Source organism: Coptis chinensis, unplaced genomic scaffold (assembly GCF_015680905.1).
Source record: "Coptis chinensis isolate HL-2020 unplaced genomic scaffold, ASM1568090v1 utg14262_pilon_pilon, whole genome shotgun sequence".
Lineage (NCBI taxonomy): Eukaryota > Viridiplantae > Streptophyta > Magnoliopsida > Ranunculales > Ranunculaceae > Coptis > Coptis chinensis.
The window spans coordinates 1-14,956 of NW_028238104.1; the positions used below are offsets into that span (position 1 = coordinate 1).

The 14,956-nt window shown below is 37.9% G+C and overlaps 1 long non-coding RNA gene and 1 pseudogene across 2 annotated transcripts; one reads left to right on the forward strand and one right to left on the reverse strand.

Moving 5' to 3' along the window:
• The first annotated feature begins 3,105 nt into the window (after positions 1-3,105).
• On the forward strand, positions 3,106-7,228 carry LOC147473992 (uncharacterized). 2 transcript variants are annotated; one of them, XR_015210189.1, is made up of 4 exons: positions 3,106-3,267; positions 3,756-4,911; positions 5,446-5,491; positions 6,833-7,228. It is a non-coding gene; the product is annotated as an uncharacterized LOC147473992 (long non-coding RNA). The 2 variants fall into 2 exon arrangements; XR_015210188.1 differs by lacking the exon at positions 3,106-3,267 and having other exon boundaries at positions 4,904-5,491; positions 6,833-7,145.
• A 565-nt stretch (positions 7,229-7,793) lies between these two features.
• Positions 7,794-12,489, reverse strand: LOC147473993 (bifunctional aspartate aminotransferase and glutamate/aspartate-prephenate aminotransferase pseudogene; annotated as a pseudogene).
• Positions 12,490-14,956: the final 2,467 nt, after the last annotated feature.

The window sequence follows — 14,956 nt, forward strand, 5'->3', positions numbered from 1 at the left end:
TTTCTTTAATCAATTCTACTGTTACTACTTTTTAAAAGATTGGTCCAAGACAAAAGTTGATGATAAAGACCGGCTACTAGTGCTGATAATAACTTCTGTCTAGCATGATCCAAGAACAAGAACTTCTTCCTGTTCAAAACAAAAGAATTTTATGTGTTTAAATGATGTTAGAAATTTGGAAAAAAGAAAAGTTAAATAAAAATGAATTTGAAACATACCCTTACAGATTGTAGGTCGGGATTGAAACATACCCTTACAGTTAGAAATGGTTTTTCGTTTCTAAATTTATTACAGACTCTCGCCAATATTGGCGCGTTCAATAATGAGTTGTGGTGCGGCACTATATTTATTTTATTTTTAGACACCCATTTAATTTAACAAGTGTGAACTGGAGGAAAGAAGTTGTTTTGGATTCTGGAAATGAAGATGAGAGATGGGTTGAAAGAGATTTCTTGCAATTGAATGGGGTTAGTGGAGGTGGTTCGAAACGAGATATCAATCGAGAGGGGAAGTCGGAGAAGGAGAATGAGAAGAAACCAAAACTAGAGACTGAGACTGAGACCCTCAATTTGTCTTTGGGTTTGCCTGATGTATCACTATCCCATGCCTCGCCTAACCGCATGCCGAGAGCTGCTGATGTTCCTGTTGCTTTGAGGCCTAGTAGGAGTACCCAGTCTTTGGTGCCTTCGAATAATAATACGCGTACTGGGAGTTCTGATGATTTTACTGGAGCAGCATCGATGTCGATGTCTTATTCGTATTCCGTTCCGTTTTCACACAATCCTAGCTGTTCGCTCACGAGCATTAGCTGCAAGGTGCTGGGTGTTGCTGCGTGCTGGGGTGCTGCTGCAAGGTGCTGGGGTGCTGCTGCGTGCTGGGTGTTGCTGGGTGCTGCTGCTGCTGGTTGATGTGTGCTGGGTGCTGCGTGCTGGGGTGCTGCTGCTGCTGTTGGTGATGGGTGCTACTGCTGTTGCAAGGTGTTGGGTGGTGCCGCTGTTGTGTGCTGCTGGTGCTCAGTGTTGCTGCTGTTGGGTGCTGCGTGCTGCTGTCAGAGAGATCTTTGTTTTCTTATCAATTTTGTCTTCTAGGGGTCTTGTAACAACTCTTCAATTTCTGCTTGCCGCCATCCTTATATTTTATTGAGTTACAAATAGGGCTATACTATTGCCGTTGTAAGTTACAAAGAACCAAGAACCATTTTGTTGATGGACAAATGAATATGAGACTATTTCGTTGATAATAACTAGATAGAGTATTCAAACTTTAGCATTTTCGTTCTTAAAAGTATTGATATTGTTGTTAGAAGTAACGAACAGTTTGTGTTTAATTCTTAAAAGTTGGGTTTAGGTGGTGGTGCAGTGTGATGTGCTGTTGCTGCTGGCAAGTGCTGCTGCTGTGCCGATGTGCTGTGCTGCCGCTGCTGGCAAGTGCTGTTGCTGGCAAGTGCTACTGTTGTGCTGATGTACGTGCTGCGCTGCTGCTGGCAAGTGATGTTGATGCTGTGTTGTGTTGTGCTGTGCTGGTAGTAGGGGTTTGAATAGAGTTCTTAAGAATAGATGATCATAACTAGCAATGAGGCTTGGGATCGAGAAATAGTACGAAATCGAGAGATGGGAAAGTATATAAATAGAATTTTTCCAAGAGTGGAGTGCCCCTTTCGCGAAACTAACTTTGGAGCTGACGCTGCAGCAAGGCATGCTTCAATTCTTGATAATAGACAAGCTGTTTGGAGTGACATTCAACTAGGTTTTTTTCCAAGAGTGGAGTGCCCCTTTTGATCCTATTTTAGATTCTGTTAAGTCAGATGCAATGTAATCTTATTATCTCTCTGTAACACATTCTTTTATTCGTAATACAACTCTTTACTTGTGAATTGTGCCCACTGAGAAATGAGAATAGAGGGTGAAGTTGATGATCGCATATTGAGATGGGAGAGCTACTGCTGTGTGTGAACAAATTCTTTAAGTCAGCCAAAGTAAACTCTACAGTTTACACAGGCTGTTGTCATACTTTAATGAGAAACTTGGTCAATACCAGCCATCTACTGATCATCTACATAACCAATAATAATCCCAGTTGCCTATCCCCCTCGTCAAGAATTAAATGGTCCCCAGTGATCACCCCTGTAGGGTTTTATCCCAAAGAAAACGATTAACCAAGTTGAATACTTGAATGTTAATATCTATATTAAACATGAATTCTCTTACACTAGAACCATTGATTGATCCGTGTAAGAGGACGCATGCTTCTAGTGTACCATGATAGGTTTTGTATCAGAGAACGCATGCTTCTAGTGTACCATGGGGTGAGCATGTGGTTAGTGAGTCCATGTTGGTCATCCAGAAAGTTTCATAAGAAATTTTAAATCGCATAGATATTAATTTACTACATAGGTTAAGTATAACATCTTTTCAAGATGCAAGTGATGTTATACTTATATGTTGTTTGCTGTGCATGCAAATGCGCCAGAGAAAGGTTGACATATTGAAAGAGTAATCCAACAGCATATAGACAATCATGGACAGAATAGAGACATTCTTACCATGCTTTCCCAAGGGACATAGAAGTCAGATACTGCTGCGGCAAGATAAAACATCCCGAGTGAACCAAGATTTTTCATTGATTTTGCAACTAACTGTAAAATCTGTTCATTGTCAAAGGATCATACGTTTTAAAACTTCATGAAGATTACACCTTTAATTACGTACAAACATCATAGGTAATGTATCCTACAACTTTCATCTTAATTAATAAATATCATATCTCAAATATACCTGCCGAAAAACAAACACAACGAAACTGAAATTGACAATAAAAAGTTGAGCCAATGGGAGGACCAAAGAAACAGCCAACAGTTTACATAGGTATAAGAACATTTAAACAATCATGAGAAGACGAAAGGGAACGTAAATCAAGTATTTCTTATAAAATAACTAGATTTCCCTAAACTTTATTCAAAGAACAACAAGGTTTTTAACGTGTATCTGCAGTGAAGCATACACATTTATCCCAAATGAATCAGTCCAACGGGTTACAACTTTTGTGAATAAAATGGGTAAAAATCACAAAGTCTTGGCTTTTGTTTTGGTTTATATTGGGCCTATGCAAGCCTTAGCCCAGGGCCGACTTTGGACCATCCTCAAATCTCTCTCTCCACAAACAGCCGTCGAAATCTCCAGCGTCATCAGGTAACTCTCTCTTTTGAAAACCTCTCTCCACAAATCGCAATACCAACCAAACAGCCGTCGAAATCTCCAGCGTCATCAGGTAACTCTCTCTTTTGAAAACTTGCTAAGAACATATAGGAATTTCTTAACAAATCGTTTTAATTGTGCCTTCAATAATAGTTGCCATAATATAGAAGTTGACTTACTTTAGAATTGTGATGAATTCATGTTTTAATTTAGAATTGTGATGAATTCCTGTTATATAGATGACTTAATTCAGAAGTGCTAGGATTTCCGTTTTGATTAGGGGAGCATTTTCTGTTTTGATGTGAACTTTTAATAGAGCTTGAAAATAACATTCGGTGTGTTCTTTAATATTTATTCATACTTATCAAATCGTATATTGTGTCATACCGAGTATCGAATCGTATCGTATATCGTATGATACGCTTAAAATATTTTTTTTTTATAGTTTTATATGTGTGTTCTGCATGTATATGTAAGTTTCGTCTACAAAAAAGGTACATATATACCATCCCGTTTATCATGTATCTATAGTTTTGATCTCTTTTTTTTTGTTATCCTTAGGGAAGTGTTTGAGAGGACATATTCATTTATTATTGGAGATGATGTCTATGGAAGAATCAGCGATGAAAAGGGAGAAGGGGGAGGGGTCTGTAAAATCAGCCAAATGGAGAAAAAAATTAAAGAAACATTCCCAAGAGACAATTAGTAGTATTTATTTGTCGGCCCTTTACCCTCAATTTCAAAACTTCTACTCTATAACACCAAATTTTAGCACCCAAGATAGTAGTCTTCAAATATCTCCAGTTGCTTCCTTTAATCCAAAAAACCAAGATAATTACCATGCTAGTTGCGTTCTAGGATCTAAAATATATGTGTTTGGAGGTTCTAAAACCGCTTCCAAAGGGGACCTGGATTGGGTCTCCGAGATGTCCCTCGTTTTGCAAGCTAAATGGGAAAAACAATTGGAAGAGTCTCCCACCAATGCTTGCAGCGAGGGTTAAACCCAAAGTGATTACTTGTGGTGGAAATATCTACGCTTTGGGATGTTCACGATCATGCACTTTAACTAGTTCCGTGGGGAGGTGTTTAATCCAAAAAGCGAAACTTTGGTCTCCTCTACCTCCTCTCCCTTCCTCCATTCTTCTTATTAGGAGAGGAGAAACCATTCCCAAATTAAAGCTTTTGTCTTCATGCGTTCTTCTTCCGGACGAAGAAGATCTTATTATGTTTTGGTCGTAAAAAATTATTATCTTTTAATGTTGAAGAGGGAGAGTGGGAACTTCGAATGTTCCCACATATTATGATTCTATGGTTAACTATGGTAACTCGGCTCCTACCTCAATGGTTCTTTGGAGATAACCTTTTGTATATGTTTTTCCAACTCGACTTGTTTGTTTATGATTGGGAAAACCCTAATGTTGGTCTAAAACGAGTATATGGTTGTTTTCCTGAGTTACCTAAGCCTTTCCCTTTTAGCCATACATTTCCAATGTATCCCTTCTATGTAGGGGATGGAAACTTTTGCCTTGTTTGGTGTCCTAGCCCATGTACAACTATTAGATCTTTTCCCAATTTGAAGGGATGTTTTTTCGTGAAATTTCACATCGGTCGTGAAGTTGATTATAAAGGGAAATGCTATCTAGTTAGACTTTTTCTTGGCTGCGATATTTTTACCCCGGATGTCGGCCCTATCTTTTCGAGATGCCACCGTCCAAAGGTATGTAACTTTGTATATTTAGTTTACTTGTTAGTTGTCTATGTTTTATCTATCGTACAAGCTCTTTATTGTCAAATTACACTAGGCAAGGCTCTGTTTATTAAATAATCTTTTATTGAAATTAAATAGGAGCAATGCATCAAAATTTATAATGCAAGAGCCTAGGTTTTGTAGTTTTTAAGGTAATAGGTTTTAAAAGTAACAATAATTATGTAGAAGTCAGAGTCCTTTTAGAAGCTCTCTGGTAAAAGAAAGTTAAAAGAGTACAAATGCCGTGTTGCTTGCAACATATGTATAAATTATTTTGGATTTTTTAATTTTTGGCTCATACCGTAATAGGGTAATTAGACTTTGGCCCACCCTTAATTGAATATTAGGTCTTGGCCCATTGATTGACCGTTGACCGTCACTTCTCCCATCCAAACTTGCTTAATGACACTTTTGCCCTCTCTCTCTCTTGCTCTCTCATTCCCTCCCTCACTGTTTTCTCTCTCTCTCTCTCTCTCTCTCTCTCTCTCTCTCTCTGTTTTTCAGTAACGAGTCGAGGTACAATTAGCTGCATTTGTTGGAAATTTGGCAGGTACGAATGTTTATTGTTTTAAATTGTTTTGTTATTATATATGTTATGCATTCTATTTAGGGGTTTGATGAATCTGAAATGTGTATTAATGTGTGTTCAATCTGTTTTTGTTATTACTGTCCTATTATATTGTTGTGAAAGCGTGAATATCAGTTTTGATGAAGAATTTAAACTAGTTGTAGCGATAATGGGAGTTGGAAATGCAATTTGAGTGTAAACATGTGGAATTGTTTGATTATTATGTATTTACTGTAAACATGACAATCTGAATGCCACTCAGACCAGTAGCTGAGTTGTTGTACTTTATATTTATTTACTGTTCAATTATATTTTTTATCTAGGCTTATTCTGCTTATTTGGAGATTAGTAGTAGGTGTTTGAGCAATTACGAGCGCTCATGTAAAAGAAGCTAGGGGACTAATATAGATAGTGAACATGATTACTACTTGAGATAGTGATAGGTTGGTTTTTGATACCAGTGTTAAGCATTGCATGAGCCATTGTTTGCTTAAAATGTTGAATCATTGAGAACGTAGGTGCACAGGTGCGTTTTTAGGCTTGGGTTTGTCACATCTTGTTAGATAGGGATTGATGGTGACTCCTCTCTTTCTTCGTTGGTTATTGGAATTCAAAAGTCTAAAAGCTTTTGTTGCTCTTTTGTTTTTTTCTAAGTTAGCAATGTATTGATATGAAAAATGTTACAAAAAGGTTGGTTTAATTGGGATTATATTTCCCAAGTAACCTCAATCAAACCTGAAATAGATTACATCAGGAGATTCCCCCCTAGTAAGCCATTGGGGCTTTCCTAGAGATATACCACCTGTTCTGGGGGCAGGCAATTGTAGACTATGCTTTGCAGCTTGGTCTGCTGCGAATTTCACTTCATGCCACATACATAAGATAACTTCTTTTTTGCGCGTTCCAATTGTGGTCTTATCTCCCATGGCAGTTCAAAAGTTCCAAATGCAGTGACAGCTGCTTTAGAATCCGATTCTATCCAAATACCTCCCCTTCCCTTATCTACTGCCAGTTCTGCACTTTCTAGAATCGCCATAACTTCAGCAAAATAGCTAGTATTCTCACCTAAGTTTTTGCAAAGCGCTAAGAGGACCTCACAATCGCTAAAAACTTTTGTTGCTCGCTCAAGTGCATCATTGGTCTTGCTTACCTTGTTTTATTAATTTGGTTAAATCGTTTTGAATATCGATTGGCATCGTTTTTATATATTAATAGTTTTGTTAAAATTGAGTATATGCATTTTTTTAAAATAGGATACACAGATGCATTTCTTTGCATTTTTTTTTCTTTGAATTCGTATATCGATTGTCATATTTTGTGCAGTGTGTGGTTTGTGGACCAGTGGTGGTGCAGTCGGTGGACTGGTGGTGTGTGGTTTGTGGACCAGTGGTGTGCAGTGTGTGGACCGGTGGTGGTGCAGTGTGTGGACTGGTGGTGGATAATGTGTCTTTTAGATATTGTGGTGATTAATTGCCATGTGTCTTTTAGATATTGTGGTGATTAATTGACAATGTGTCTTTCGGAAATTGTGGTGATATTTGGATATTGTGTCTTTTGGATATAAATTATGTTATTGATTAGAAATTTACCCGTGACTTCGTCACAATGCCTTTTAAAATAAAGATTATTTTTGTAATTGTTTCTTGTGTGTACCATGAACATGTCTCTGTATATGGCAGTTATAACACTTGAGAACGAATTGAAGGCGGTGGTTTTCTAGACCTGTGAACAAAGTGAAGAAGTTAATTAATTAACCAATCTGACAAATGAAGAATGACTAATTTTTATTTTTCTAACCTTTTGATGATCGCATGCCTTATCATAAATACAGTCTCTTTTGAAAGTTCCATTACTTAACTGAGATTGAAAAAAAGAGAAGAGTGTAGATGAACGAATTATTGAGTTAAGGAGATTCTATTTCTTACATGTCTTCAAAGATGTTATAACGACAATAATAGCTAATGGAAATAACCTCACCAAAGAAGACATTGGCTCATTTCTTCTTGGCTGCAGACATTCTGACCTTGCCTCCAGATGGGTCTTTGTTCTCAACAGTCTTGATGACTCCCACAGCAACTATGTGACGCATGTCCCTCACAGCAAAACGTCCGAGTGGTGGGTATTCAGAGAAAGTCTCCACGACCATGGGCTTGGATAGAATCATGTTCACATCCCGCATCACCATTCTTGAGACTTTGGCTCCTTTTCAATGTGGGAGGTGTGACAGTCCAGCACTGGGGCATATCCATGGGGGATCCCCCCCCCCCCGATCTGCCCCTGCCTATGCCTACCTGCCATATACAATTATTAAGAAATGTGTGGTTTAATATATTGCATACCTGCCAAAACAGCATATCCAAGTCCTAAAGCAGCAACTCCAGCTTTTTGTGAAATACTACTAGCACCTGAAGTAGCTTGACTTTGAATCTTCCCACAAGCTTGAACAAAATGTGTTGGACCAGCAAGGTATCCAAGTCTCCAACCAGTCATTGCAAACGCCTTCAAAAACCCATTAACAGTCAATGTTCTCTCCCACATTCCGGGCAAAGAAGCAAAAAGCTAATATGAGTAGCTGGTGCATAAACGATATGTTCATAAATCTCATCCGATAACACTAATAGCCTAGGATGTTTTAGCGACTATTTTAGCAATCTCCTCCATAAGCTTTCTAGGATAAACAGATCCAGTTGGATTCGAAGGCGAACATAGAATAAGTACCCTCAACTTCTCATTAAGTTTTGATTCTAAGACTTTAGGATCCAACAAAAAGTTATTATTCAAAGATGTTTCTACAATCACCGGATTTGCATCAGCCATTCTAGCCATTTCGGGATAACTAACATAAACGGACCGGGGAATTATAACCTCATCACCGATTTAACAAACAACAAGCAATCCTTGAAGTACACTTTGTTTAGCACCATTACTAACTAAAATCTGTCGGTGTATAACTAATACCATTCTCTTCTTCAAGTTTATGACATATCGCTTTACGTAACTCAAAAGTACCAAAGATTAGGAGTATACCTTGTATGCCCTTCACGTGATCGCATTAATCCCCGCCAAAGAATCGATGGGGTATCGAAATCGGTTTTTCACCGCTAAATGGATAATGTGTACACCGGCTTGAACTAGTGCATTAGCTTGATTAGTTATCGCTTCACGGTTCTTGACGGTTTCACATAATTCACTCTAGGACTCAATGTAGTATATTTGTAAATGGTGTTCATACTAATTTTTTTTTTTTTTGGGAAGTTTGGGGTTGTAGCCCCGACAAACTAACCTCAGAGATCCATACGACCAAGTTCGAGGAGATGGGGGAAAACATCAACAATTGTGGATCATGTTTGCTACAGCAATTAAAAATTAAATATAAAGGCTCACTTGTATACAACTTACCCTCGAATTTCAACAAGATCACTTTCGTTAATTAGAATCGAGTGAGTAATAGAAGAACGAACGGATGCTAAAACATCAACCGTTTTCCCCGCTCATATTCCTTAAGTGAGCAATGCTTGTTGAAGAACAAGCTTTAGCCTGAAAAGAAACAAAACCAGCCGCGAAAAAAATAAGATAGTTGGGCAAAACGGAAAACACGAGAAACAAATTGAAATAATATCGGGAAACAAAACGTAAGAGAAATGAAACATAATGAGTTTAACTAAAAAAAAATTGGAAGAGTTGCAGATTTTCACCTCACTCAACCTCTTCTAATCAATTAGAAAAATCAATACAAGCAAGTAGCAATAAATCTCGAACTCAGGCAAGGATTGCTTCACTGAAGTTCATGGATGTTCAAGATCGACTTCCATATCCCGCTCATCATCCCGCAACATAACAATATATATTAAACTATAAATTGAGCTTAACAAGTTAGCAGAGGGCCTGCAACAAATTTCCAAGGCTTGTTTATAACAGTTTTGTCTAAGGTCACTTGGAAATACCAGTTCAGTCAAAGTAGTTATGAGAAACGATCTTGTGAGATGTTAACTATTAGGTATTATATATTTCCCTTTCCCAAAATGAAATTCCAAATATATATACCGATAATTTGAAGCGCCTCATTCTTTATTGGTCAAGAAAGAAGTTTTTCTTAAGCCTTCCTAGTCATAAGAAATGTGGGCACCCACTTAGTTACCCCTCTTGTACTCTTCAAAATCCAACCTGGTCTATGCATCATTGATAAGCACAAACAGATAATCGTCTAGACACAAGCCTTATCTAAATCCTTCCGAGGTGATATCCAAGGAATACCACAAGTAATTGTCCAATATTGCAAAGCATGTCTTTGTTTCCGTCACATCCCTAAAGTATGTAAGCAGTGAGACTATAAAACGACATGCAGATATGCATGTGAAGATGTAGGAAACTTGACTGATGGTTAACAAAGATGTAAACCTTGCCATAAGAAGTTGTATGTATATATGTGTTTAAAAGAGTGTCATAACTAAACGTGTTAATCTCCAATCGTAATAATCTACACACTCCATGGACTCACTAAGATATAGCTGTGGAGTTTTTCTACTTGACATTGCATAACATATATACTAATTAAGCATGTGTGAAAATAATACACAAGAAAATGAAGGGAAGAAATAAAGATACCTTTGGAAGATAAGCTGACAAACGAGTATGGGCTTCAGAACCGAGAATCAAAGCATAATTAAGGAATGCATGAAGAAGATATGGTTTCAACTTGTTTCTCAAAGCAATGGTGAAACGAATTGCACGAACAATTTTGCGAACCTCCTTCTCCTAAGTTCCATTTTCAATTAAAGATGTTATCTCCTTCAATTCTATTTCAATAATCAAAATAAAGAGAGGTTATTGAGAGAGCGAGGGAGAGAGAGACTGCGAACCAAAAAGGGGGAGAGAGTGAAATGTTATCGGGCAGTGTTTGTTTTCGTTCTTGATTGGTGGCAAATCACGGCAAATTTGTGTACAAAATTGTCGTGGCAAAATTAAACGTACCCCTCCCAAAGTAAATTTTGGCACCAAAATCATGGCAAATAACAACTTGTGGCAAATCCAAAAAAAATTTGCCATGACTCAAAAAACACATCAAACAGTGGCAAACAAGTGAATAGTGCCATTTATTTGCATTTGCCATGGCAAATGGGGCTATCAAACACAGCCTAGAAAATCAGTGCTACACGACACAATTTAAGTCTCTCTCTGATTCTGCAGATGCGTTGGGGAGGGAGTTTAAAAGAAGAGCTCATGGACTCAGCAAAAGAACCACACAGACAATCATACTTCATGGTCTGGAATACTGCAACGATGCATAAACGGAAAACTATAAATTCAGTGCCATATGAAAGAAAGATTAAGGCCAGCATTTTTTGTTTCTGCAAACACGGATTAAAAGAGCTCATCAGCACAGCAAAAGTTTCATGGATAACTCTACACTAGTATATAACTTAATTAATGTACTCTGAAGTCCCGGACTGCACTGAAAATTAGAACTATCCCTAAAGCACTTGAGTGCTACTGGTCTGTCTCACCACAAGGCGCATTCAAATTCAAGTCAGACGGCATTTCAAAAGGAAATCTTGGCCTGGCATCTTAGGGTGGGGAGCAAGGGTTAAGAGATCAGAATGTACAAATACTAGACTCTGGAATTGGTGGTCTTGGGCAATTATTCATGGCATTGGGTGGATGAAAATCTGTATAGGGTGTAAATACGGCCACCCTTTACTTTATTCCAATTCCCAATATCAACCACAATGAGGAGTTTCGCATAGTAAATTTAGATAGTTAGATAGAAAGGTCCTTGTTTACATTCAACGCAACACGCTCTGTGAGTTGCATGAACGAAACACCTAAACTTTAGCAACTTATAAACTGCTACTAGCACCTTTTCAAAAGGTCTTTAAAATTCCAAAACCTAACCATTAATTAATGACAACCTTTTCTAATCACTAACAATACAGTTTAAAGTTCACAAGGTTCTATGAGTTGATAAAGTATGAAAACAGGAACAGAGGAAACTTTATTTCAGTATTACTTGATGACGAATACTGGTGCATTCAATAACCATGAGCTATGTGCCAAAAAAGACCCTATCGTTGGGCAAGTAACTTGTTTCGGTTTCTTGCACTTCTAGCCAGTCCTTTCCAACCTACTTTCTGATTTCAATATTTCCCACCCAAGTCTTTGTTCCCAATTCAACATTGCTTCTAATTAAAATTAGTAAAAGCCGAATAGCTCCTTCCTACATTATTTTCCAACTCTCAATCTCTCATAGCAAAATTTTGGGAATAACTTGGGTAAATTGTTCTGCAAATCTATAAGGCAAACTTCCTATATTCCCTCTCTTTCATTCTCATTCCTTTATGATCTCTTTTTCCTATTCCAAACAAATAACTAGAGTGGTGAAAAACACCAATACTCCACAACGAACAGATAAACATACACAAAAGGGCAGAACATGAGATAGTAAACTTCCACTAGCTAAGAAAAAACAAAGTGAACTGATTGTAAAAATGATATCATTATGGGAATATTAATGTAAGAATAATCCACCATCTATTGACACACCAACAATTGTTCTTCACTCTCCCTAAAAAAAACTAATTAATCGATAGCAACCCCAATTAGACCAAAAAAAACAAAGAATTTAAAGAGTGGTGTCTCATTACCAAAACTATCAAAACAATAGTAAACCGCTATATGATATAGAAAATTGGGAAAACCACAAGGTATTTGTTTACCCCTCAATCTCTAAATCGGGTTCAATTAATTTGTTGCTAAGGTTGCAGCTGCATTGGGACAGTCTCTTGCATAGTGGCCATCGACCTCCTTACAGTTGTAGCATTGGTTTCCGCCACTTGTGCTGCCACCATTGCGTCTAGCACCGCCACTATTCTCATTAAAACACTCCCTAGCCAGATGGCCATACCCACCACAAGAATAACATGCGCCTCTTCCCCTGCAATTATTATTATTACAGTCTCAGGCAAAGGGACCAAAATCGCCATAGTTATAACAACCTTCGCCTTGGCCATCAGCACTTTCCTTTGCAGTGCACTCCCTAGCTCTATGGCCGGGATTCCCGCAGTTATAACAAGAAACATCGCAAGTCATATAACCTCCATTATTACTATTAGCACCAGCAGTAGCATTATTATTCTCTTGACAATCCCTAGCTCTATGCCTATGTTGACATGTAACAAGAACAAACGCTCTCGAACTTCAAGTAATAGTATTATTGCAGTTCATGTAAGAATATCAGTGTTATCTTCAGTAGTACTTTGTAGATATTTCGTTTATTTCTAGCACTAATTGCAGATGCAATTCAATGATGCAACCGTAAATAAAACACTGCTGAATTTTACAATGCTAGGTTCTAGCAGATATTATTAACTTGTACAAAACGCAACATTCATACGGAGGAACACATGCGATCTACTTTAATAAGAATGAAGACAATTATAAATGTTACGCAAAGGTAATAAAAGTACCTCGTTTGAAAAACATCATATCGCCATCCCCGACCCCATCTTGTTGTGGTATATATCCACCCCCATGAAAATGAGGAGCAAAATCCTCACGTTTCCGCTTGCCATAAGACATCATGAAGAAATCCTGAAATTAAACCATATAATTTAGAATCACAATGACTTCTAGATTACATTCATCAGAATTAACACATACAAGTTTATGTTTCCTTCAAAACGTAACCAAGCCCTACCCCTAAAGAAAACAAATAAACATATTTAAAGAAAGAGTATAACCTGCTGTAGGAACCGTTATGGTTTCACCGAATGATTACAAACCGCGAACACCCACTCTCAGCAGAATAAGGTGTCCACGGTTTTGGATAGATAGAAATCATACCTTTAGATCGACTTCTTATCTCTGAGAATCATCCAAGCTTTAAGAATCCGAATCAACCTCTTGATCTTCTGTTGTATTCCTATCAATGGAATGGACGTTATGTGGGCAACGATCTACCACCCTCTTCTTTCTCTCTTGGCCTCTATCACTCTCAAAATTGGAACCGATTTTGGATCTACTTTTCTTGAGCAAAACCTTGATTAAAACAGCCAGAGAAAGAGGTTTCTATTTATAGGCTACAACAGGGACCATGAGGAGAAATTAGGGTTGGGCCTCCTGACGGGCTTGGGCATCCCATGTTCGCCCAGAACACACGGCCCAAGTCTGTCAACAAATGGCTTATTCCACTAAAGGCCATTGTTGCACTACCACCCTAATCCCAAATTACGTGTTACGTTTATGGGCTCCATATTATATGCTTGTAGATCTCCCCGTATTTAAGATATCGAATGTCCGTTGATTAAGTCAAGTTACTGACAACTACATTAATCAACTTCTTATGTCCTTGAGTAGTACCACTCAACCTCATTGTCATGTCGGATTAAATCCACCTACAGGGTTTACATGACAATCCTTATAAGCTCCTCAAGGGGACATCATCAACCCGACTTCCTGCGGGTCACGGATTCCTTCTATAATCAATAGCACACCTTACATACAATGTCATTACCCAATCCATCGAGTTTGTTGATTCACAAATGAATCTCACTCATTGATGATTTAAAGCAATGTACAATGCACGTAAGTGCCCGTTATTATATCCGAATTAAGATGACAAGCATCCATAATAACATAGGTGTTTGTTCTCTTATATAGTCAGTATAAAGAGACACAACCTCACTTGGTCCTGTTCAATACACACAAAGTGTACTAGTGTAATCCTGTAGTCAAGATAGACTAATACCAGATTATACTACAACCGTACCAATGGTTTGTCCAAATCCATTTAGGTTGTGAACGTTTACTTATATTTTATAAAGATCGATGATATGATCTTCGTGTGTCACCACACACCATATCATCTACAACATAAAGTATTAGACACATGCATATAACTAATAACATATATAATATGCATAACATTTGCCCATATGATTCTCATTCAAAATATAAAGAATTAGAGTTAATACAAAAGTAATGCTTTTAGTATATAACCCTATCACCTGCGTCGTGGGTTGAGGAGGATTCCCTCTCTCCCCTTCCTCCCGCCCTTCGACATAAGCTACAAGATTCAAACCTAATTACTACCAATAGCTTGAAGATAGATATATGCTCTATCCTTAGCCAATGCCACTAAACTCACCGACATTAACGTCTACTCCAAGAGGCCTTTGGTTCATCCAAGGAGAAGGTGTTTGCTGCACAAACAATAAATGAATTTCAAATCTTAATGGTCAATGCTAGAAACTACTAACAAAAAAGCCCACATCAATAGCTTTAAAAACTTACCCTATACGGACTAGGCATCCTAGGTTTCACCTCATTCGGAGTAACACTCTCATGTCCACTACTATAATCACTAGGTATGGAAAGCTGATACATCGAATTCTCCCCATTCCTGGCAACGACGTCTGTACCATTCCAGGTAAAGGCGTATGAGTCGTCCCT